At 37.7% G+C, this 26,565-nt stretch overlaps 1 pseudogene; it reads right to left on the bottom strand.

Annotated features, from left to right (window-relative positions):
* Window positions 1-178: 178 nt before the first annotated feature.
* On the bottom strand, window positions 179-23,455 carry LOC120860797 (annotated as a pseudogene).
* Between the last annotated feature and the right edge of the window lie 3,110 nt (window positions 23,456-26,565).

Raw genomic sequence — 26,565 nt, 5'->3', positions numbered from 1 at the left:
CTGTCCTTTATTGTACCCATCTTTGCATGAAATGGTCCCTTGGTATCTCTAGTTAACTTGAAGAGATCTTGAGTCTTTCCCACTCTATTGTTTTCCTCTATTTATTTGAATTGATCACTGAGGAAGGCTTACTTATCACTCCTTGCTATTCTTTGGAACTCTGTTAATACTTGCATCATTATTTATTTAATTTTTTTCTAGGATGAAGGCATTTATTTAACATGTTTCCATGTTGAACCATGGGATTCTGACCTGGAAAGCTGATGGACTGCTGAAATCCCTGGCTAAGCAGATTATTTTGAGGTGTCCTTGTTCCCATATGCTGCTGAGTTTGGTTAACTATTGGAGAGGTTACAAGTCATATCCCTATTGGAAGGGGGAGTATGAGGATGCAGACTTACTCTTGAGGTGGGTCTGTATAGGGGGGTTGGGACCTTAAAAGGCCCTCCTTGCAAGTTCATCTGAGGAGCTGTTAAATGACCTGGGTTGTTCATCTGAGGAAAGTTTCTCTGGGCTCCTGAAGCTTGCTACTGCCAAAGATATATGGAGGAGGAGAGCAGGAAGTTGTTTGTATGGTGGTTAAGGATGATCTGCCTGGATTTTCTGTCACATTGGGCCAGGTGGGGGAGCATTTTCTACCCTTGATTTGCAGTCATTGTGCCAGAGAACTCTAGGCTGGAGGAAGCTGAACAACTCGAGAAGGCAGCTTGTTCCAGCCTAGAGGAACAGGAACTTGATTTGGGGCAGTAAACTGGAGTTGAATCCCCTGTGGCTGTTGCTGCTGATGTTGCTGTAGGGTTCTTGCCTGCATCTATTGCTGCTGCTGCTTCTGGGGAAAAATTAGCTGGGTTTATTTGTCTGTTCACTGGGACAGGCTGTATTGGGTGGTGCAGAGGAACTAAAGATCCTGAGTGATGACTTCACTGCTGTATATGGAGCCCAGAGAAGAGTGGATAGGTTGTGTCTGACTAGAAGCAGGACGAGGAGTCCTGGGCTGCATTTCTGAATTGGGGCCTGATGCCATCATGGAATATGGCATGTTTCCACCCTGAGATAGCATAAGAGTTGCAGTGTTGGCCATCCTTTTTATCATGGAGCACCTTTCATGGGAAATCCTATCTCCATCGTAATTTAATTTCCGCTCCCATGGATCCTTTATTTCTCACATCTTGGCTTTGGTTCTGAGACAAAGCCAGGTTGATAGCAGCTTTTCCTTCCATCTGAACGAAGAGAATTCCCAGATCCTGAAGACGCTGGTTGTTGCTCTGAATCAGGATCCATAGCCTCTCTTCTGTTTCCCAGATATTGAATGCCACATGTAGGGTGTTCCATGGCTCTACCTTTCCATACCTTTAGCTTGCTGGATTCCATGTGTAATAAATTGAGTGTATTCTCCAATATTGTGTCCAAGTTCCATTTGAAGTCTTTATCATCTCTGTTTCCTTTGAAGGCCAAAAAATCCACCTCTGAGTCATCCACTGTTAATGAGAAAAAGGAAAAATGTTACTGTTCTTCAGTGGCTAAGTGGTGTCCTGCTCTTTGTGACCCCATGGACCGTGGCATGCCAGTCCTTCACTATCTTCTGGAGTTTGCTTAAATTCATGTCTATTGAGCCAATGATGCCATTCAACCATCTCACCCTCTGTTGTCCCCTTCTCCTCCTGTGTTCAGTCTTTCCCAACACCAGGGTCTTTTCCAGTAAGTCAGTCTTTCACATAGGGTGGCCAAATATTGGAGCTTCAACTTCAGCATCAGTCCTTCTAATGATTATTCAGAGTTTATTTCTTTTAGGATGGTCTGGTTTTATATCCTTGCTGTCCAAGGGATTCTCAAGAGTTTTCTCCAGCACCACAGTTCAAAAGCATCGATTTTTCCATGCTCAGACTTATTTATAGTATGTCTTCTAAATTTGGAAGGTTGTCCAAAATCATGGTGAATATTATTCCAGAAGCATGTGTGTGTGTTAGTTGCTCAGCTGTGTCTGACTATTTGCAATCCCATACTCTGTCCATGGAATTCTCCCAGAAAGAATACTGGAGTGGTTTGCCATTCCCATCTCCAGAGGATCTTCCCAATCTAGCAATTGAACCCAGATCTCCTGCCTTCCAGGCAGATTCTTTACTGCCTAAGATACCAGAAGCATATGTCCACCATATTCCAGGTGGACAATACAAAAAAAAAAAAAAAGTTTTTTTCCCCCTTAATTTTTATCATTTATATAGATCATCTTCTAAATCCAAACAATCTGGCATTTTTAGGACCTGTATTTTAAGGTAGCAGTCAATTACAAATACTGAACTTGGCCCCAGCCCACCAGGGTTGACCTTGGGCAATGCCCTTTAAAGTTGATGCACTTGGCCCTCTGTGTATCCCTCCATCTGATGGGGTGGACCTTAAGCAATGCCCTTGACAGTGGATGCCCTTGGCCCTCAGTGTATACCTCTATCCATCCTTGCCTGCATCTATATGTCCAGCCATCGGCACCCAGCTACCCAAAGCCAGACCCACCTGGGACTCAGGGAGCCAGTGGGGAGGGGCATGGGCTAGACCAGGCTGGGGAGGAAGGGGAGATAATTTACTTTGTGTCAAGGAATCCTTTTCTTTCCAGAAGTTTTCAATATATCTGCATGTTTTATTCTAAAAGTTTCATGGTTCCTTGTCTTAGCTAGTATTTAATTCATCTATAATTGAACTGTCTAAACGATGTGAGGTAAAGGTTCAATCCTTTTGTATGATTACTCTAGCAGCATTTATTAAACTGTTCATTCTTCCCACAGTGGTCTCAATGTCAGACAAATAAACATTTGTCTCTTTTTCCAACATCTTTATTCTATTACTTCATATCATTTGTTTAATTAAGTATCACTTTTCATGTGTTTTTCCAAGTTAATATTTATCAAGAGGTATCAATTTATCAGAGAAGATAAATGCAAATTACAGATCTATTCTAGGGCACATATGGGTGTGTGCTCAGTTACGTCTCACTCTTTGTGACTCCAGGAACTATGCCCACCAGGCTCCTCTGTCCATGGGATTTCCCTAGCAGGAATAATAGAATTGGAAGTCCAGAAAAGAATTTCTAAGATATTTGATATAAAGGACAGCAGAAAAGGAAGAATTGTTGGGCAGCATTTTCCAAATAGAATATATTTTTATTTTTTACAATGGAGTGTGAATCCTTTTAGATAAAGATGAGCTTTCCAGTTCTTTACAGTACCACATTATTCTCATATTTTTTTAACACTCTGCATGTCTCTCTAATTCGTTATCTCTCTGGTGTTTATAGGCATTAAACTGCAATACCCGATTTAAGGAATAATTCTTTCTTTTCCACATTTATCCCACTCTTAAGTTTGAAGAGCATCTACTTAACGATGGAAATAGAAGAAAAATTATAGTAAAGGAGACTCTTTTTTTGACTTCTTTGACATAATGGCACCTGCCTCAAACAGTTTGACCTCTCTTGCTCATTTACCTTTCTCTATGAACATTCCCTGAAGTCTCACTTTTCTTGTATTAAACATATTTACAAGTCACAGCTCATTTTGAGCTCAGTCTTCCTGATATGCTTTTTCTAAATTTTTGTCACACTCTTATATTCTTCCTTGATTATGTGTGCCTCTTCTAATCTCTTACAATTAAACAAGAAATTATTTTAAAAATAAAAAAAAAAGAAAGGGAGAAAAGAAGGAAGGATATATGGAAAGGAAGAAGGAAGAACATATAACATCTTACAAAAGGTCTTTGGGCTTGCTTATGATGCATTTTGAGAAGAGCATGGCAACCCACTCCAGTATTCTTGCCTGGAGAATCCCCATGGAGAGAGGAACTTGGTGGGATACAGTCCATGGGGTCATAAAGAGTTGGACATGACTGAGTGACTAAGTACACATGATGTATTTTAGTTAATTATTATTTAATTTTCTCTTTTATGTTATTCAAAGTTATGTGACTAGAATTTTATTTTTGAGGTGTCAATTCATTTTGAAATATATTTTTGTCTAAAGTTTCTGGTCATCAGATCAAGATTATACTTTATACAGAAAAATTCTTTTTCCAGAGAAGTTTATGAGAACTCTCAAGTTATGCTTAGCATTTCTTTCCTTTATAACCAATACTCCAAAACAGTCCAATTACACCTATGTCATAAAATACATCATTCTTGTCTACAATTTATTTTCCTCTTATGGTTTCAAGTGATTAAATATATCAGAAATTTTTATATAAACAAAACAATATTATTAGAAATTATCTGGATCAATCAAATTATTCAAACTACTTTTTATTCTTTCAGTGGTGGAACTTTTAGAAAATTCTACATGTTTGATAAGGCTTCCCTCATGGTTCAATGATTAAAAAATCCATGTGCAGTTCAGGAGCTGCAAGTTTGATACCTGGGTTAGGAAGATCCCCTGGAGAAGGAAATGGCTACTTGCTCCAGTATTCTTTCCTGGGAAATCCCATGGACAGAGGATCATGGCAGGCTACAGCCCATGGGGTCACAAAGAGTTATATAGTACTTAGCAACTAAACAACAACAACAACAATGTGTTTGATAAATATCATTAATGAATTGAAACTAATCCAAATTGGGGGATTTGGTCTGAGAGATTCTTGACTTACTAAGAATAATATCATAGAAGTCTACTGGGTACATATCCAGCTGTGTGTTAATATTAATTAGTATTCAGAATGATGGCACCACAAACTAGTAGGATCTTGGTTCAATAAAGAATTTCATTGCAGTGGAGCCATTAATCTGATCCCATGGCATTAGGCATTATTATATGAAGATTTTCTATAATAAAGCTTGATGTTTTACAATCATTTTTGACTCCCCAGATAATCCAGTCTTCTGCCTACCTGGATTCCCTAGGCATTTGGACAAACCATTATCTTATCATTATTCTTATTGATGATAATGACATGCACACACACACATATAATCTGTTTTGAAGTGTGAAAATCCAGGACAACTGCAGAGCAGTCTTTATAAATTGAATTATCAAGGCAAATTATTTAACATTTCACATTAAACATTTCTATTTATCTCTAGTAAAAGACATTTTAAAAATAGTACTTCATGTGCATGAATTTCCATCAAAATTATTTTAATGGTAGTTTTCCTTTTTAAAGTTTGAGGTTGAAAGTCTCATTCTCACATTTTTAGTTTTTTTCTTTTCCTGTCTATTGAGTCTTTATATCATTAGACTTTGATGTTCTGGATAAAAGTCACCAAGTGAGTGTTAGCAATTTGTTTATTATTTTTAATGTCAAAGAGTGAAGCTTTTCATAGTTGAGTAGTTGAGTTAAATAAACCATGCTTTTCACTAAATAGTTTAGAAAAGCAGTCTAAAACAAAATAAATTTTAAAAAATTACATATGTCAATTAATAGTCTAGTTGGAGTTGTAGGAAACTCTTTGAACTAATACTTTTTAACACTTCTTACAAACAGTGGAAACAATATCAGACTTTATTTTGGGGGGCTCCAAAATCACTGCAGATGGTGACTGCAGCCATGAAATTAAAAGACGCTTACTCCTTGGAAGAAAAGTTATGACCAACCTAGATAGCATATTCAAAATCAGAGACATTACTTTTCCAACAAAGGTCTGTCTAGTCAAGGCTATGGCTTTTCCTGTGGTCATGTATGGATGTGAGAGTTGGACTGTGAAGAAAGCTGAGCGCCAAAGAATTAATGCTTTTGGACTGTGGTGTTGGAGAAGAATCTTGAGAGTCCCTTGGACTGCAAGGAGATCCAACCAGTCCATTCTGAAGGAGATTGGCCCTGGGATTTCTTTGGAGGTAATGATGCTGAAGCTGAAACTCCAGTACTCTGGCCACCTCATGTGAAGAGTTGACTCATTGGAAAAGACTCTGATGCTGGGAGGGATTGGGGGCAGGAGGAGAAGGGGACGACAGAGGATGAGATGGCTGGATGGCATCACGGACTCGATGGACATGAGTCTGAGTGAACTCCGGGAGTTGGTGATGGACAGGGAGGCCTGGCATGCTGCAAATCAGGGGGTCGCAAAGAGTCGGACACGACTGAGTGACTGAACTGAACTGACAATGCAATATATATCTTGAGTTTTCTTGCGTATTATAACGCATTTCACTAAAGAATACATGAACAACATAACTAAAAACTGTGTGAAGTTAAACTTTACTGACAATTCTTTTACACTTTCCAGTAAATTCTTGACTGGTAGTTTCAGCTTGGAGGGAACAGTTGCCCAGAGTAACAAATGAAGACCATGGAATAGCTCCCCTGGGAAATAGTCATTACCTATATCTAAAATATCACTTTGAAGCAGGGAAAACCAAAACAGTAAACCCAGTAGTGTGCCTCCTACAGCAGCTGCCACTTTCAGGGTTAGCATAGAGGCAGAGCCAGCAGGAAGCCTACTCTCAATAATTCTTTCCTGCTGCAGAATTTTACAACAATAGAACAATTAGAAATCTTTGCTTATTAGATTTTCCACCATGTTGCACTTTCATTTTCAGGTCAATGTCTTCAGGGAGCATTGTTTACTTGAGGAATTATTTCAGACCAAGATGATGACATTCTTGCAGAAAAGTCTATAGAATATATTCAGGCTATAATTAGAGATTGACTAGGTATTCTTTAAAGTTATAAGACATCCTTAGGTTTTATAAATTGATAATTTTGGTTACAATTAGCTAGCTTTACAATTGAAGCTTTAATATCCATATAACTAAAAATATAAACCTTGGGATGCAGACTGTTATCAGTACTGGATGCTCCAGAATCATGTCAGACTTCTTCCTCTAAAACCTGCCTATCCACATCTGTTCACAATATTGGTGGGTCTCAACAAAATTTGCTGTAATTTCTGTGATATTTCTCTTGTTACCAAGTCCAACCTCACTCTGCTCACTGCACCATAGGCTGGCCAATAAATCTGAGAGACAAGATGTTGAAACAAGAAACAAGACTTTATTTTGAAAGCCAGATGACTGAGAAGATGGCAGACTAATGTCTCAAAAAGACTGTATTGCTGGGGCCTGGATACCAGGTTCTTTTGTGGATCAGAGATGGGTGAGGTGAGGTAACAAAGTAAAAAGACCATTTTATTCTTGCAGATATCTCCTAGAATGGCACATATAAGGTGGGGGTGGGGTGGCTGTGTTAGTTTAATTTCCTTACAAATATTTCACAGGTGGTGTGAAATGGAATATCTCCTTGTGAGCTAAAAAAAGGCACTTTAATTTAAGGGTCAGGAGGAGGGGAGCAGAGTTCCCTGAGGCAGGCCATTATGTATGCCTAATATAACAAAGGTGGCAAAACAAGAGTTAACATCACAGAAGCAGATACAGTATGGAGTCAGAATTAACATTTCCCCATTACAGTGAGTCTCACCAGCAAGTGCTGTAATTTTTGTAATCTTTCTCTTGCTCTCTCTACACCCAATATTCAAAATTCTACTGCATAAATCAAACTCAAATTTCTTCAATTCTCTTTACCTTATGCTCATTATTTCAGAATAGCCAACATGATTTGTTAATGGAATACTAAATTCAACTGCAAAAAAAAAAATGCACAAGTTAAAAGCTGAGAATTATGCTTTATTTGTTACACAAAACTGAGGACTTAAGCCCAGGATGCAACCTCTCACCCTTGAAAGACTGCTCAGAAAAGCTAAGGAAGAAGCCAAGATACAAACGGATTTTTGCAACAAAGACTATTTAGTCAGAGCATCAAAAGATTATTGTTAATTAAAGAAAATTAGATATCTCAAGTTAAGGAATTTATCACTTTTATATGTATAGAAGATGCAAAGGTCTGGGCTCACTGAAATCATTATTTTGATATGACTTTAGCTATCTGGGGCCACTATTCTGTGTTTTCACATCCTGAGTCTCTTCAGGATGCACCACTGGGAGTCGCTGCAGAGGTTGATTATTTGATGGCAGGCATCCTATTTCTGTCCTGAGTTCTCTCAGGGCGCATCACTGAGGGAGTTGTAATGTGATGACTTGATGACAGTAACATCCTTTATTTACTGATATAGCAGGCTTCATCATTTTTTCATTGGCACTCCAAATACCTAAATGGTCTTTTGGTCTCTAGTCTTATTCCTCTCAAATTCTCTTTTCCACAGTTAAGCCAGAATGACCTGTTTTAGAAACACACATCAGGTCATGTCACTCACCAGCTTATAGCTATCCAGTTCAGTTCAGTTCAGTTGCTCAGTTGTGTCCAACTCTTTGCAACCCCATGAATCGCAGCACACCAGACCTTCCTGTCCATCACCATTTCTCGGAGTTCACTCAGACTCACATCCATCGAGTCAGTGATGCCATCCAGCCATCTCATCCTGGGTCGTCCCCTTCCCCTCCTGACCCCAATCCCTCCCAGCATCAGAGTCTTTTCCAATGAGTCAACTCTTCGCATGAGGTGGCCAAAGTACTGGAGCTTCAGCTTTGGCATCGTTCCTTCCAAAGAAATCCCAGGGTTGATCTCCTTCAGAATGGATTGGTTGGATCTCCTTGCAGTCCAAGGGACCCTCAAGAGTTTTCTCCAACACCAGAGTTCAAACGCATCAGTTCTTCGGTGCTCAGCCTTCTTGACAGTCCAACTCTCACATCCATACACGACCACAGGAAAAACCATAGCCTTGAATAAATGGACCTTAGTCGGCAAAGTAATGTCTCTGGTTTTGAATATACTATCTAGATTGGTCATAACTTTTCTTCCGAGGAGTAAGCGTCTTTTAATTTCATGGCTGCAGTCACCATCTGCAGTGATTTTGGAGCCCAAATAAATAAAGTCTGACATTGTTTCTACTGTTTCCCCATCTATTTCCCATGAAGTGATGGGACCAGATGCCATGATCTTCATTTTTTGAATGCTGACCTTTAAGCCAACTTTTTCACTCTCCACTTTCACTTTCATCAAGAGGCTTTTTAGCTCCTCTTCACTTTCTGCCATAAGGATGGTGTCATCTGCATATCTGAGGTTATTGATATTTCTCCTGGCAATCTTGATTCCAGCTTGTGTTTCTTCCAGTCCAGCATTTCTCATGATATACTCTGCATATAAGTTAAATAAGCAGGGTGACAATATACAGCCTTGACGTACTCCTTTTCCTATTTGGAACCAGTCTGTTGTTCCATGTCCAGTTCTAACTGTTGCTTCCTGACCTGCATACAGATTTCTCAAGAGGTAGGTTAGGTGCTCTGGTATTCCCATCTCTTTCAGAATTGTCCACAGTTTCTTGTGGTCCACACAGTCAAAGGCTTTGGTATAGTCAATAAAGCAGAAATAGATGTTTTTCTGAAACTCTCTTGGTTTTTCCATGATCCAGCAGATGTTGGCAATTTGACCTCTGGTTCCTCTGCCTTTTCTAAAACCAGCCTGAACATCAGGGAGTTCATGGTTCACGTATTGCTGAAGCCTGACTTGGAGAATTTTGAGCATTACTTTACTAGCATGTGAGATGAGTGCAATTGTGTGGTGGTTCGAGCATTCTTTGGCATTGCCTTTCTTTGGAATTGGAATGAAAACTGACCTTTTCCAGACCTGTGGCCACTGCTGAGTTTTCCAAACTTGCTGGCATATTGAGTGCAGCACTTTCACAGCATCATCTTTCAGGATTTGAAAGAGCTCAACTGGAATTCCATCACCTCCACTAGCTTTGTTCGTAGTGATGCTTTCTAAGACCCACTTGACTTCACATTCCAAGATGTCTGGCTCTAGATTAGTGATCACACCATCATGATTATCTGAGTCATGAAGATCTTTTTTGTACAGTTCTTTCATATTAATATTTTTTTGAGGCTCATCTTTAATATGGGGGGTAAAAAAGATTCTAGGTGGATCATGTTTCTTGATTTAATTAGTCTTACACACAAAGCAGCTTTTAGATTTTAAGTGTAAAATAAAGCAATAAAATAAAACAATGCAACAACTATAAATTGCCTGATTTTTCTAGGCTAGATAACACTTTTATTTATTTATTTTTCCTCTTTTATTTATTTATTTATTTTAAATTTTATTTTTACTTTATTTTACTTTATAATACTGTATTGGTTTTGCCATACATTGACATGAATCCAGCACGGGTGTATGCAAGCTCCCAATCCTGAATCCTCCTCCCACCTCCCACCCCATATCATCTCTCTGGATCATCCCCATGCACCAGCCCCAAGCATCCTGTATCCTGTATCAAACATAGACTGGCACTTCACTTTTTACATGATAGTATACATGTATCAATGCCATTCTCCCAAATCATCCCACCCTCTCCCTCTCCCTCAGAGTCCAAAAGTCCGTTCTATACATCTATGTCTCTTTTGCTGTCTTGCTTACAGGGTCGTCATTACCATCTTTCTAAATTCCGTATATATGTATCAGTATACTATATTGGTGTTTTTCTTTCTGGCCTCCTTCACTCTGTATAATTGGCTCAACATTTTTAAATCTCCATTCTAAAACCACAGTATATGCTTGTTTTTGACATAGTTTGAAATGTATAAAATTTTATGGTAAAATCTTACTTCCATGATAATCTTTCCATTTTAAAAACTGTTACTACTGAAAATGTCAAAAGTTATAGAAAACATCATGAAAAACATAAATTCTAAATACACTCACATGGCACACTGGGTTTTGAAGCTCTAGTCTCTGTTTAACTCACCAGTGCTCATTTGTCTTCTGCCTCATCAAGCATTCCAGTCACATGACTATTATGTCCACTCCAAGTTTTCAAAAAGACTATCATCTCATCTGCCTTCACATTTGTCCTTCTTTGACAGAAGAACATCCTTGCATTTTATTTTTATTTTTTTACTTTTGGGTGAATTACTTCTTTCTTTTTTAAAAATATAAATTTATTTATTTTAATTGGAAGCTAATTACTTTACAATATTGTATTGATTTTGCTATACATCACTCTTTCATCCTGTTTATATTCTTCTTCCTTAGGTTGATTCCTCCCTGCTTCACAGTTTTTGGTTTAAAATTTTCTCCTTCCAATTGTTCTGTCTGGATTCTATCAACTGGACAACAACATTTTGCTGTAAAAGGCCAATAGTAAATATTTAATTTTGCAGACCATGTATGACTTTTGTCACATATTTTTTGTTGTTGTTTTACATTGCTTGCAATTATTCTAAATATTAAAAATGTTCTTAGCTTTCAGACCATCCTAAAATTGGTCAGGACAGAAATTGACTAGCAGAGTATATTTTGCTCACCTCTATTCTAGATAATTGTCATATGTATTCTCAAGAGCAGCTTTCTCTTTACTTAAATTAGAACTTACCAACATTGTAGTTAAGAGATTTTTAATTTATGTAGATTTTAGTACCTGTTTACCTTTTACCTAGCTTCCCTTTCTACTAATATATGACCATAATATTTTATTAAAACTAAGAGACTTAAATTGGCACAATATTGGCAACTAAATTAAAAACTTTATTGGATTTCACTCCTAAGTATTTTTTCCCCTGTGTTTTCAGGGTCTAACAACAACAACAAAAAAGGAAATATTGCTTTTAGTTATTGTCTCCTTTGTCTCTTCTAATCTGTGACATTTTCTCAATATTTATTTTTAATAACTTTGATACTTTTCAAGAACACTGGTCATATTTTTATGTCTCTCAATTTGACTTTTTTTCTGATGTTTTCTCATTCTTAGACTGTGCTGATGAATTTTCAAGAAGGATATCACAAAGAAAAAGTTTCCTTCTTCTGACCTCATGTCAGTAGGTATATGACATTAATGTACTTTGTTCCCAAAGATGTTAGTCTTGATCACTTGGTTAAGGTAGTGTCTGCCAGGTTTACCCTATATAAAGTGACTATTTTTCTTTTCCCCTTTCATGCATCTTTTTTCTTTGGAAGCAACTAAGTCTCGATCACCAGCTCTCCCTTAAAGAGGATGGAAATTGCATATGTTGTCTTTTGGCATCATTGCTGAACCTAAAGGCTTCCCTGATGGTTCAGATGGTAAAGAATCTGCCTATAATGCAGGAGACCTCAGCTTGATCCCTGGGTTGGGAAAATCCTCTAGAGGAGGGATGCAACCCACTCCAATGTTCTTGCCTAGAGAATCCCCATGGACAGAGGAATCTGGTGGGCTACAGTCCACGGGGTCACAAAGAGTCAGATGCGACTGAGTGACTAATCAGAGCACAACATAGCATTAATCTTAAAGAGTAGGTAACATTTTCTGATCCTGTTTATTTTTATATACCCAGCATGTTATCAGACATTTGTTGATTAATTTATGTGGAATAATATCTTGGAATATTAGCATTTATTTCCCAAACTATTTTCTCTCTCATGGCTAATATTATAAATATAATAAAATATTTTAAAAGCTTCAATTATTCTTCCTTGAATGACTCATTATTGAGATAGTGCTATTTTAATAAACCATATCAAATGTACCATAGGAAAAGGGAGATTTCATTCAGAACACCTTCAGAATTTAATATGTGAATCTGAAAATGGAAGCTAGGAGTAGAGTTGAACACATTCAAATAGAGAGTCGTTATATATGTCTAGTGGAAATACGGAGGGGAAAAAAGATTAGGCATTTTATGAGAGCAAGAATCATAGGGAAAATGAAATAAATCATGGTTCATTCTATTAAATAACTTTAGAGAGGTTTTTTGTTTGTTTGTTTTTTCCCTAACTAGCAGTATGTGACCTAATACCTTCTTTGTTGTGTTTAGTCATTTAAGTCATGTCTGACACATTTGTGACTCTATGGACGGTAGCCCACCAGGCTTCTCTGTCCATGGGATTTTCCAGGCAAAAATACTGGAGTGGGTTGCCATTTTCTTCTCCAGCATATCTTCCTGATCCAGGGATCAGACTCACATTTCCTGTGTCTCCTGCTTGACAGGTGGATTCTTTACCATTGAGACATCTGAGAGTATCTCTCCTTGGTCTTCAAGAAATCCTACCTTTCTCAATAATGATTACACAAAAGTGTATCTTTTAATGGTAATTTTAAGAAATGGTAAATTATGTGTTCAAATAGTTGCTAGGAGAAAGTGACCACAAATAGTAAATAAAGAGATAGATGATTTCTCATTTACAAAATATTAAAAATGCATCCAAACTAACAGGCCAGAAGCCTGAGAATTGATTTATTTCTTTTGCCACTTCAACTTCCCTATTCAACAAGATCATTGAGATGTCAACATAAACATTCAAATCCATTCCACAGCCATAATCATGATGTAGAATCTTATATCTTCAGCTGCCTTATTGTGACATCTTATGGTGGTCCATTTGGTATTGAACATTGAGTGAGTTACTTCTATCAGACATGGTAAAAATGATACACAGGGAGTATTATGTCGAGCCAAGGAGGGCCAATTTCTATCTTGAGTCCCAAGTAGGTTTCTCTCAATGTGATTTAAAGTTTTCTTCCACTCTGCTGTTGCCAGAGTAGATATAAATTTGTAAAGTAAAGAGAACTTGAGGAACAGAAATAATCCAGACATATGACATTAAAATTGTATTTATGGGGAAAAATATCAATCTTTGTTAAGCGAAGTAGGCCAATGACTTCTGCTGATTATATGTAGAATTAAAACACTGCTTAGAAACTAATCTTTAGAAATGCCCTTAATTAAAAGTTTTAAGCATAAGTTATTATGCATCTATTTTTGTCACTGACTTTACTTCAGAAGCTTAACATGTACTATTTCCTACAATTTTTGCAAAACTTTACGAAACTACTGTTATTACCCTTTTTGCGTTAGTCACTCAGCTGTGTCCGACTCTTTGTGATCCCATGGGTTGTAGCCCACCAGGATCCTCTGTCCATGAAATTCTGCAGGCAAGAATACTGGAGTGGGTTGCCATTTCCTTCTCCAATTACCCTTTTACTTGAATGAAAAATAAGAAGGGAAGTAATTGGCTTAAGGTCTCACAACTGGCATGTTCTAGAGTTAGAATTTGCAGCTAAGCTTACCAAGCTATACATTTATCCTACAGCACTTCTCATAAAATGAGACAAGGCTCAAATCCATACACTTTACAGAATTTTGCCTTATCAAGACTTATATTGAATGAACGCACTTTAGTCATTGACATTTTAAAATCTTTTAAACATCTCCAAAATTAGTGAGTCTTGTACAGTGTTGCCTGATTTGTCTATAACAATAACAAATGCCATCACATCTCTTTCCTCTTTGAAAACTTCCCATTAACTGTAGCATATCTACACTTTCAACTCTGGGCATTTACACTCTTTCGTGATGTGGCTCCATGTACCCTTCAGGTTATTCCTGTGTCACGATATAGCCACATTTAATTTCTCATACTTCCTCATCATAGTATCCTTTCATAACTCTGTGGGTTGCACATGATGCAAAGTTTGTGTTCTTAAAACTTTCTATTGTAACCTAGAGGGGTGGTTTGGAGGAGGGGAGAAAGGTTCAAGAGGGAGGTGATTTATGTATAATTATGGCTGATTTGCTCAGCCACCTCCTGAGGTTAGCCTCAAGCTTGGTCTCACAAACAGATACTATCAGAGACTTCGTGTACCACTCTACCTATGTTTTCTTCTCCCTAAGAGACCCAGATGAAAGTAAAAGAGGAGAGTGAAAAAGTTGGCTTAAAGCTCAACATTCAGAAAGTGAAGATCATGGCATCTAGTCCCATCACTCCATGGGAAATAGATGGAGAAACAGTGGAAACAGTGTCAGACTTTATTTTGGTGGGCTGCAAAATCACTGCAGATGGTAACTGCAGCCACAAAATTAAAAGATGCTTACTCCTTGGAAGAAAAGTTATGAACAACCTAGATAGCATATTCAAAATCAGAGACATTACTTTTCCAACAAAGGTCCGTCTAGTCAAGGCTATGGTTTTTCCAGTAGTCATGTATGGATGTGAGAGTTGGCCTGTGAAGAAGGCTGAGCACCGAAGAATTGATGCGTTTGAACTGTGGTGTTGGAGAAGACTCTTGAAAGTCCCTTGGACTGCAAGGAGATCCAACTAGTCCATTCTGAAGGAGATCAATCCTGGGATTTCTTTGGAAGGAATGATGCTAAAGCTGAAACTCCAGTACTTTGGCCACCTCATGCAAAGAGTTGACTCACTGGAAAAGACTTTGATGCTGGGAGGGATTGGGGGCATGAGAAGAAGGGGACGACCGGGGATGAGATGGCTGGATGGCATCACTGACTCGATAGACGAGAGTCTGAGTGACCTCTGGGAGTTGGTGATGGACAGGAAAGCCTGGCATGCTGCGATTCATGGGGTTGCAAAGAGTCGGACACGACTGAGCGACTGAACTGAACTGAAGAGACCCAGAATCTGTTACAACCAAAAAATTAACTAGCTCTGTGTAAACACAGTGGGTGATGAGTTTGAACTTGATACATTACAATATCATCTTTTCAGTTTCTCAGTGAAAGTCTCTGAGAAAACAGTCAACCAGAAAACTAGATGGAAGACGAGCAATGAAGATTTGCATACAGAAAAAAAGGAACTCACAGTTCAATTCCTTCAAATGAAAACTGTGACAAGACAGATTCAAATACCAGAAGATACTGCAATGTTTCAGAAACCTCATCCTTTCAGAGTATCAGGGAACCAATTAAGAGAAGATCTGGTGGAAGTTCTTAAGCAAACTGTAATGAAAAGAGCATAAAGTAATCTGAAGCAGTTGAGTATTTACAGGAAAGGGCTATAAGCAAAACAATGATAATTTAAAATGGAATAATATTAAAGACCAAATTCTCAGGACTCAATTTATAAAATCTAGAATACAATAAGTAGAGAAATCATTATACTGCTGTAGGAAACAGGAAGAATAAAAGAAAAGCAGGCCCCATCAAGAGCCACAAAATAAATTTCTAATTATTGATAAACTGGATGCTATAAGGCATGAGACTCTTGAAACAAATCCAGAGGGAACAGTTCATAATCTTGAAAACCAGGTATGATCCTGGGGTAAGAAAACCAATTCCAGACTGTTTCTCAACTGGCATCTCAGAGTCAAATGTTTTACGTATCTGGTGGAAAATCTATAGATGAGAATACTAGTCTTAGTTACTGATTTGTTATTGATTACTGTTTCCTAATTACTCAAAGGTTAGTGACCATTTTGCTCTTTGGCCCTGAAGGCCACATGAATTATACTTTAACTCCCCACATACTCTTTCATTCACAGCTGAAAGTATAATAAAGCTGGCTTGGATTCAGTTTCAGCACCTTCACCTTGGGGCGGTGTTGGTCCTCTGAGCCTCCCTTTTCTCTGAATTCTTGTGTCTCGTTTCTCATTTTCTCACCGTATCACGCTTTAGGAAACCCTGCTTGTCAAGATGGCCTCGACATACTGCAAAAGCTAGAAACATAGGAAAACTCTTCTCACACGTGTTTGCCTTCTAACTAAGAGGTAAAAGAAGAAAGTAAAACATGTATCACAGAATAATTAGGAAACAAGTTAATGAGGACTCTTAAAAACATAACCTGGACAAGAGGTCTCAGTTCAGTTCAGTTCAGTCACTCAGTCGTGTCCGACTCTTTGCGACCCCATGAATCGCAGCACACCAGGCCTCCCTGTCCATCACCAACTCCCAGAGTTCACTCAGACTCACATCCATCGAGTCAGTGATGCCATCCAGCCATCTCATCCCTGGTCATCCCCTTCTCCTCATTTTTCTGTATTTGGCACATTTTGATGTTATTATAAATGATATTATATAAGCTTTCACATTCTATTATCACTAATGTATGTAAATATATGTTTTTTGTGTACAGGTCTTGAATCTAGAAATCTTTAAGAATTTTCAACCAATTATTTTGGAGCGTCCATGTACACAACATATAATCTATTTTAAAATGGAATGTTTTTTCCTTCTTTTCTATTGTACATTCATGTAATTTTTTCCTTGTTTGTGGCACTAGGGAGAATTCCTGTGTCCCATTCCTATTCACAAGTAGAAAGAATTAATATGAACAATTAAATAAAATATTTGTAGATTTTTGAATATACTCATTCAGATAAAGGAACTTTCCTTTTAATCAAATTTTCTAAGCATTTATCATGAATAATCATGGATTTCAGCTCCATCTCCTGGAGAGGGCAGTATTTACTTACATTTTATTTAATTCTTCCATGAAGAGGATTTGTCCCTTCTCCCCTATTGATTTACTTGTTCAATCATTCATTTGTATGGACTCATTTTTATTTGTTTTATACATTGGTTTTAATCCAGTATCACACTATGAAATTTATTGCTAAAAGTTTTACAGCTTTGACCATGAGTAGCTCTTTCAGTTTGGCTTCTATATTCTTTTGACACATCCACTCCCTTAGCTTTTGGAATAGTTATTTGCTATCTGGAATTAAAAAGTGCTCCAGCCTCATTGGGTACATTACCTGATCTGGCCTTACCACTAGCCATTTCTATAAAGATCCCTTGTTCTTTTCGTTAAGTGAAAGTGAAGTCACTCAGTCGTGTCCGACTCTTTGTGACCCCATGGACTGTAGCCTACCAGGTTCCTTCCTCCATGGGGTTCTCCAGGCAAGAGTACTGGAGTGGGTTGCCATTCCTTCTCCAGGGGATCTTCCTGGCCCAGGGATCAAACCCCGGTCTCCTTCATTCCAGGAAGACGCTTTAACCTCTGAGCCACCATGAGATTTAAAAACCACAGAACTAGGTACTGGTGTGCTCTTAGCTATTGGATTATTATTGTTTCTAGAGTCTCTTACCAAACTATCTAGGATGTATATGCATGTAAAGTGAGTTTGAGCAAGCTCCAGGAGATTGTGAAGGACAGGGAAGCCTGGCTTGCTGTAGTCCATGGGGTCACAAAGAGTCAGTCACAACTGAGTGATTGAACAAAAACAATAAGCATATGTACACACACATATCTATTATTTCTGTATCTATCCATCTGTACCTATATTAAACTAAAGCTAAGTTCATAATGATGTCTCCAACTCCATTTCAGTACCATTTTATTCTAGTGTTTCTCTCTTGTTTCTCTATATTACCCTGTCCCACAGTACGAAATTTGACCTCACAATCCACTATCTGCTTATATACTTGGTTAACCTGTATAGACATAAAGCAGATTCAGAATTGTTATACTGTATCTCAGTATGGCGCACAATTACCAACCAGAGAACAGTGTTTATCATGGTTACATTTCTCTTTAACTTTAAAGTTTTCAGTCTAAATACTGTCTTTCAGTGTTAATTGGATCAAGTTCTTATTTGCTTTCCATTCCCTGCAGTAAGGGTATGTAATAAAGTTTTTATTCAGTTAGATTCATCTATCCCAGTCTGTATTACATTTTAGGATGCCAGGTCCATGAGGCATTTTTATTTACATACTTTGCAACTCATCCTTTGTGATGTGCAATTTTATGGGCTCTGATAAATGCATAAAGCCATGTATCCACGATTCTAGTACCATTCAAAACAGTTCCATTGTGTTAAAATTGCTGTGGATCCTTTCATAATTTAGCCCCACCTCCTCCACCACTGACAAACATTTTTGCTTTGTATTTCTTAGTTTTGGTTTTTTAGAATGCTATATGATTAGAAAAATATAATATATAGTCTTCTGAGTCTGCATTCTTCCACTTAACAAAATACATTTCATCCATGTGTTCCAAAACTGGGACTGAAAATATCCAAATGAGTCTGAGATATCTTCATGAAGAAAGAATGATTTCAAAAAAGGTTGGGATAGCATTTAAAAAATATTAAGAGATTATCCTGAAGAAAACACCAGAAATGAAAATTGTATATTAAGTAAATATTTATCATTAATTAAAACCAACAAAGTTTATAAGGAAGTATAGATCAATAACGAAAAAAGTGATTAATAATTTAAAATGAATCCCTGGTAGCTCAGCTGGAAAATAACCTACCTGCCAATGCAGGAGGCACAAGAGACATGGATTCAATCTCTGGGTCAGGAAGATCCCCTGGAGTAGGAAATGGCAACCCACTCCAGTATTCTTGCCTGGGAAAATCCCACGGACAGAAGAATCTGGCAAGATACAGTCCATGGGATCACAAATACTCAGACATGACTGAGTGTGCATGCACAGACTTAAGTCATTCTGGCCAGTATAGACATCAAAGTAGTTATGCTAACTCTTTGCCAAAAAGTGAATTCAGTTCAGTTCAGTTCAGTTCAGTTCAGTTCAGTCGCTCAGTCGTGTCCGACTGGTTGCAACCCCATGAATCGCAGCACGCCAGGCCTCTCTGTCCATCACCAACTCCTGGAGTTCACTCAGACTCACGTCCATCGAGTCAGTGATGCCATCCAGCCATCTCATCCTCTGTCATCCCCTTCTCCTCCTGCCCCCAATTCCTCTCAGCATCAGTTTTTTCCAATGGGTCAACTCTTCGCATGAGGTGGCCAAAGTACTGGAGTTTCAGCTTTAGCATCATTCCTTCCAAAGAAATCCCAGGGCTGATCTTCAGAATGGACTGGTTGGCTCTCCTTGCAGTCCAAGGGACTCTCAAGAGTCTTCTCCAGCACCACAGTTCAAACGCATCAATTCTTCAGTGCTCAGCTTTCTTCACAGTCCAACTCTCACATCCATACATGACCACAGGAAAACCATAGCCTTGACTAGATGGACCTTAGTCGGCAAAGTAACGTCTCTGCTTTTGAATATGCTATCTAGGTTGGTCATAACTTTTCTTCCAAGGAGTAAGTGTCTTTTAATTTCATGGCCGCAATCACCATCTGCAGTGGCTTTGGAGCTCAAAAAAATAAAGCCTGACACTGTTTTCACTGTTTCCTCATCTATTTCCCATGAAGTGATGGGGCCAGATGCCATGATCTTCGTTTTTTGAATGTTGAGCTTTAAGCCAACTTTTTCACTCTCCTCTTTCACTTTCATCAAGAGGCTTTTTAGCTCCTCTTCACTTTCTGCCATAAGGGTGGTGTCATCTGCATATCAGGTTATTGATATTTCTCCCGGCAATCTGGATTCCAGCTTGTGTTTCTTCCAGCCCAGCATTTCTCATGATGTACTCTGCATATAAGTTAAATAAGCAGGGTGACAATATACAGCCTTGACATATTCCTTTTCCTATTTGGAACCAGTCTGTTGTTCCATGTCCAGTTCTAACTGTTGCTTCCTGACCTGCATACAGATTTCTCAAGAGGCAGGTCAGGTTGTCTGGTATTCACAACTCTTTCAGAATTTTCCACAGTTAATTGTGATCCACACAGTCAAAGGCTTTGGCATAGTCAATAAAGCAGAAATAGATGTTTTTCTGGAACTCTCTTGCTTTTTCCATGATCCAGCAGATGTTGGCAATTTGATCTCTGGTTCCTCTGCCTTTTCTAAAACCAGCTTGAACATCAGGAAGTTTACAGTTCATGTATTGCTGAAGCCTGGCTTGGAGAATTTTGAGCATTACTTTACTAGCATGTGAGATGAGTGCAATTGTGTGGTAGTTTGAGCATTCTTTGGCATTGCCTTTCTTTGGGATTGGAATGAAAACTGACCTTTTCCAGACCTGTGGCCACTGCTGAGTTTTCCAAATTTTCTGGCATATTGAGTGCATCACTTTCACAGCATCATCTTTCAGGATTTGAAACAGCTTACTTGGAATTCCATCACCTCCTCTAGCTTTGTACGTAGCAATGCTTTCCAAGGTCCACTTGACTTCACATTCCAAGATGTCTGGCTCTAGATAGGTGATCACACCATCATGATTATCTGAGTCATGAAGATCTTTTTTGTACAGTTCTTCTGTGTATTCTCGCCACTTCTTCTTAATATCTTCTGCTTCTGTTAGGTCCAGACCATTTCTGTCCTTTATCAAGCCCATCTTTGCATGAAATGTTCCCTTGGTATCTCTAATTTTCTTGAAGACATCTCTAGTCTTTCCCATTCTGTTGTTTTCCTCTATTTCTTTGCATTGATTGTGGAAGAAGGCTTTCTTATCTCTTCTTGCTATTCTCTGGAACTCTGCATTCAGATGTTTATGTTTTTCCTTTTCTCCTTTGCTTTTCACCTCTCTTCTTTTCACAGCTATTTGTAAGGTTCCCCTGACAGCCATTTTACTTTTTTGCATTTTTTTCCATGGGGATGGTCTTGATCCCTGTCTCCTGTACAATGTCACGAACTTCATTCCATAGTTCATCAGGCACTTTATCTATCAGATCTAGGCCCTTAAATCTATTTCTCACTTCCACTGTATAATCATAAGGGATATGATTTAGGTCATACCTGAATAGTCAGTGGTTTTCCCTACTTTCTTCCATTTAAGTCTGAATTTGGCAATAAGGAGTTCATGATCTGAGCCACAGTCAGCTCCTGGTCTTGTTTTTGTTGACTGTATAGAGATTCTCCCTCTTTGGCTGCAAAGAATATGATCAATCTGATTTTGGTGTTGACCATCTGGTGATGTCCATGTGTAGAGTCTTCTCTTGTGTTGTTGGAAGAGGGTGTGTGCTATGGCCAGTGCATTTTCTTGGCAAAACTCTATTAATCTTTGTCCTGCTTCATTCCACATTCCAAGGCGAAATTTGCCTGTTACTCCAGGTGTTTCTTGACTTCCTACTTTTGCATTCCATTCCCCTATAATGAAAAGGACATCTTTTTGGGGTGTTAGTTCTAAAATGTTTTGTAGATCTTCATAAAACCGTTCAACTTCAGCTTCTTCAGTGTTACTGGTTGGGGCACAGATTTGGATAACTGTGATATTGAATGCTTTGCCTTGGAGGCGAACAGAGATCATTCTGTCATTTTTGAGATTGCATCCAAGTACTGCATTTTGGACTCTTTTGTTGACCATGATGGCTACTCCATTTCTTCTGAGGGATACCTGCCCGCAGTAGTAGATATAATGGTCATCTGAGTTATATTCACCCATTCAAGTCCATTTTAGTTCCTAGAATGTTGACATTCACTCTTGCCATCTCTTGTTTGACCACTTCCAATTTGCCTTGATTCATGGACCTGACATTCCAGGTTCCTATGCAATATTGCTGTTTACAGCATCGGATCTTGCTTCTATCACCAGTCACATCCACAGCTGGGTATTGTTTTTGCTTTGGCTCCATCCCTTCATTCTTTCTGGAGTTATTTCTCCATTGATATCCAGTAGCATTTTGGGCACCTACTGACCTTGGGAGTTCCTCTTTCAGTATCCTATCATTTTGCCTGTTCATACTGTTCATGGGGTTCTCAAGGCAAGAATATTGAAGTGGTTTGCCATTTCCTTCTCCAGTGGACCACATTCTGTCAGACCTCTTCACCATGACCCGCCCATCTTGGGTTGCCCCGCAGGCATGGCTTGGTTTCATTTAGTTGGCAAGGCTATGGACCTAGTGTGATTAGATTGCCTAGTTTTCTGTGAGTATGGTTTCAGTGTGTTGTCCTCTGATGCCCTCTTGCAACACTTACCATCTTACTTGGGTTTCTCTTACCTTGGGCGTAGGGTATCTCTTCACGGCTGGTCCAGCAAAGCACAGCCGCTGCTCCTTACCTTCGACAAGGGGTATCTCCCTTTTTTTTTTTTTTTTTTTTTTTTTAAGGGGTATCTCCTTACCACTGCCCTTCCTGACCTTCAACGTGTGGTGCTCCTCCCAGCCACCATCCCTGGCCTCGGGCACCGCCCCTGGCCTCGGGCACGGGGTGGCTCTTCCTGGCCACAGCCTCTGGCCTCGGGCATGGGGTGGCTCCTCAGGGCCACTGCCCCATTAAATTTAAATAAAATACTTAGTTTGTTTAATTCATATACCTCTTTTTTTTTTTTTTTTTTTTGAGTGCTTAATCGCTCAGTCCTGTTCAATTCTTTGTGATGCCATGGACTGTAGTCTGCCAGGCTCCTTTGTTCATGGAATTTCCCAGGCAAGAAATCTGGAGCAGCTTGCCATTTCCACCTCCAGGTGATCTTCCTTGATCAAGTGATCAAACCCATGTCTCCTATGTCTCCTGCATTGCAGATGGATTCTTTACCCGTTGAACCATGGGGAAGCACCATATACCTCATATTTCCCAGTAAATTGTTCAAACATTTGCTATAGTAATAATAGTAAATTCGAGTTTCTCTCATTTTGTCTGAAACGTGTAGACCTACTCAGTTTTCATAGAGTTAGTCTTTCCTAATGAGTTCAGAATCAAACAGTCACAACCTCAAGAATGGTTATATTCAGAGGGTACTTTATTTGGAAAATAAAAAGAACACAACTTGAGCAAATGTCAGAAGGGCTAGCACTGGGGTTAATCGGACCCCTGTTGGCAGTGTCAGCATCCGTGTGTCTCTGTGACAGGTTTTCACGTTCATAAGAAGCTTTTACTTCTGCTTAAGTTTTTGCTATGTAGTTTCTTTCTTTAGAAAATCATTTTCATAAGTCTCCATATTGTCTATGAAAGTAACTTTACATAATTTTCAAATCTTTACCTTGTATTTTTCTTTCTTCTTCTTCTTCTTTTTAATCTTTGCATTAATCCAAGCAGAGATCATTTTTGGTTACCACTCAAACATTATTTTCAAGAAAAATAAAATAAATATAAAAACAAATTAAAGAATGAAGTCCAAAAGAGACATTAACAACATAGGAATCCTGCATAGGCAACAGGCCCATATTGATTCACAAGTGAGTTACTTTCAACTATTATTTCTTAAATGTGATCTTAAATTAACATCAAACTTGAATTCAATTGTGGGCATGAGAATCACTACTATCAATATTAGGAAGAAAAATCTTTCCTGCCTTCAATATATCTATTTAACATTCTCTGGCAGTGACTGACTTAAATAGGAAGGAACAATTTGATGACTTGTTCCAGTAATGTCTTTAGAACTACTTTTCATCTATTTAAAGAAAGTTAACCTGGTTTCTTTTTATTCTGTAACCAAAATGAAGTTACGATGAAGAGATGGTCCAAACAAAAAGAGAGAAAAGAACAAATAGATGAGATTTTAGTGATTTGATTTTAAAAATATTATTTTATAAATAACAAATAAGCAGAAGAAAATACGTCAAAGTTTTTAAATAAAGAAATGGGATTTAAAGTAAGTGACATGACATCATCAATTATGCCTTAAAAAGAGATAGAAACTCAAACCTATTAAATATCCTTGAAGAATTTGAATTTTCTAAACACAAGAATCCTTCATATGCAACAGGGACATATTGATTCATAGGTGTTACTTTCAACTATTGAGATACTAATAAATTCAATTTTATTTACCCACCAAAAGAGGAAAATTTCTTATTTTATGCCAGCATAAAATACATAAAAATGCATCACAATAATTGCAAAAAGAAGAATGTTTACAAATATCATTTATTGAATATTAATATAATATCTGACAAAGATTGGAAATTGAAATCAAATGCACATTAATTTACTGTGATGTCTATTTTCCCAATACAAGAACAGAATCTGATTGTATATTAATACAATTCAAAATTTAAAATAAATTTTCCTTAACATAAACTGAATATATAGCAGGTTTTCTTTTTGTAAAAAAATATTATTTTATATAGATATAGGTAGATATTTTTCTTTTTTTTAACTTTCCATTTATCCTAATTTTATTACTTTATAATTGTAAGTATTATAACTTTTTTTTCTTTGCTTTGGACTCAATTGTAATTTGCTTTGTTTTTAATATAAATTTATTACTAACACATATATACAAAATTTAGAAAGATGGTAACGATAACCCTATATGCAAGACAGTAAAAGAGACACAGATGTATAGAACAGTCTTTTGGACTCTGTGGAAGAGGGCAAGGGTGGGATAATCTGGGAGAATGGCATTGAAACATGTATAATTTCTAATTAAGAAAAGTTAACTAGCAAATAATATGTGATCTATTAATAAATACTATGAACACAATATTTTTATTGATGCTTATAGAGAATATTGAAGAAAATAAATAAATGCAAGGATTTTAACAACGGTAGAAGGTAGAACTGGAGATGAGGCAAAGTGGAATTTTCTTTTTGCCTTTAGAAGTGATCAGATAATTACTTAAGGAAAATTAATATAGAATATATTTATAGGACATATTGAAAAATGGGACACTTCAGCGGGTGAAGATGTCTGTGGAAAGCAGCTATATAAAGAAGGGAGGAAGCATGAAACACAATTTTAATTCATATTTAGAGCATACTTAGTAGTCTGCTTTAAAAGTTTTGGTTTTATTTCAGTGCCCACATTCCATTTATTTTGACACACTTTTTAAAGTTAGCCCAAATTATTGAAACTGTAATCAGAAATCTTACAGCAAACAAAAGCCCAGGTCCAGACAGCTTCACAGCTGAATTCTACCAAAAATTTAGAGAAGAGCTAACACCTATCCTACTCAAACCCTTCCAGAAAATTGCAGAGGAAGGTAAACTTTCAAATTCATTCTATGAGGCCACCATCACCCTAATAACAAAACCTGACAAGGATGCCACAAAAAAAGAAAACTACAGGACAATATCACTGATGAACATAGATGCAAAAATCCTCAACAAAATTCTAGCAATCAGAATCCAACAACACATTAAAAAGATCATACACCATGACCAAGTGGGCTTTATCCCAGGGATGCAAGGATTCTTCAATATCTGCAAATCAATCAATGTAATTCACCACATTAACAAATTGAAAAATAAAAGCCATATGATTATCTCAATAGATGCAGAGAAGGCCTTTGACAAAATTCAACATCCATTTATGATAAAAACTCTCCAGAAAGCAGGAATAGAAGGAACATACCTCAATATAATAAAAGCTATATATGACAAACCCACAGCAAACATTGTCCTCAATGGTGAAAAATTGAAAGCATTTCCCCTAAAGTCAGGAACAAGACAAGGGTGCCCACTTTCACTGCTACTATTCAACATAGTTCTGGAAGTTTTGGCCACAGCAATCAGAGCAGAAAAAGAAATAAAAGGAATCCAAATTGGAAAAGAAGAAGTAAAACTCTTACTGTTTGCAGATGATATGATCCTCTACATAGAAAACCCTAAAGACTCCACCAGAAAATTACTAGAGCTAATCAATGAATATAGTAAAGTTTCAGGATATAAAATCAACACACAGAAATCCCTTGCATTCCTATACACTAATAATGAGAAAGTAGAAAAAGAAATTAAGGAAACAATTCCATTCACCATTGCAACAAAAAGAATAAAATACTTAGTAATATATCTACCTAAAGAAACTAAAGACCTATATATAGAAAACTATAAAACACTGATGAAAGAAATCAAAGAGGACACTAATAGATGGAGAAATATACCATGTTCATGGATCAGAAGAATCAATATAGTGAAAATGAGTATACTACCCAAAGCAATCTACAGATTCAATGCAATCCCTATCAAGCTACCAGCGGTATTTTTCACAGAACTAGAACAAATAATTTCAAGATTTGTATGGAAATACAAAAAACCTCGAATAGCCAAAGCAATCTTGAGAAAGAAGAATGGAACTGGAGGAATCAACTTGCCTGACTTCAGGCTCTACTACAAAGCCACAGTCATCAAGATAGTATGGCACTGGCACAAAGACAGAAATATAGATCAATGGAACAAAATAGAAAGTCCAGAGATAAATCCACACAC

The sequence above is a fragment of the Oryx dammah genome, unplaced genomic scaffold, assembly GCF_014754425.2.
Source record: "Oryx dammah isolate SB20612 unplaced genomic scaffold, SCBI_Odam_1.1 HiC_scaffold_11203, whole genome shotgun sequence".
Taxonomy (NCBI): domain Eukaryota; kingdom Metazoa; phylum Chordata; class Mammalia; order Artiodactyla; family Bovidae; genus Oryx; species Oryx dammah.
The sequence above is the reverse complement of the archived record's forward strand: the minus strand, read 5'-3'. Positions and strand labels throughout refer to the sequence as shown.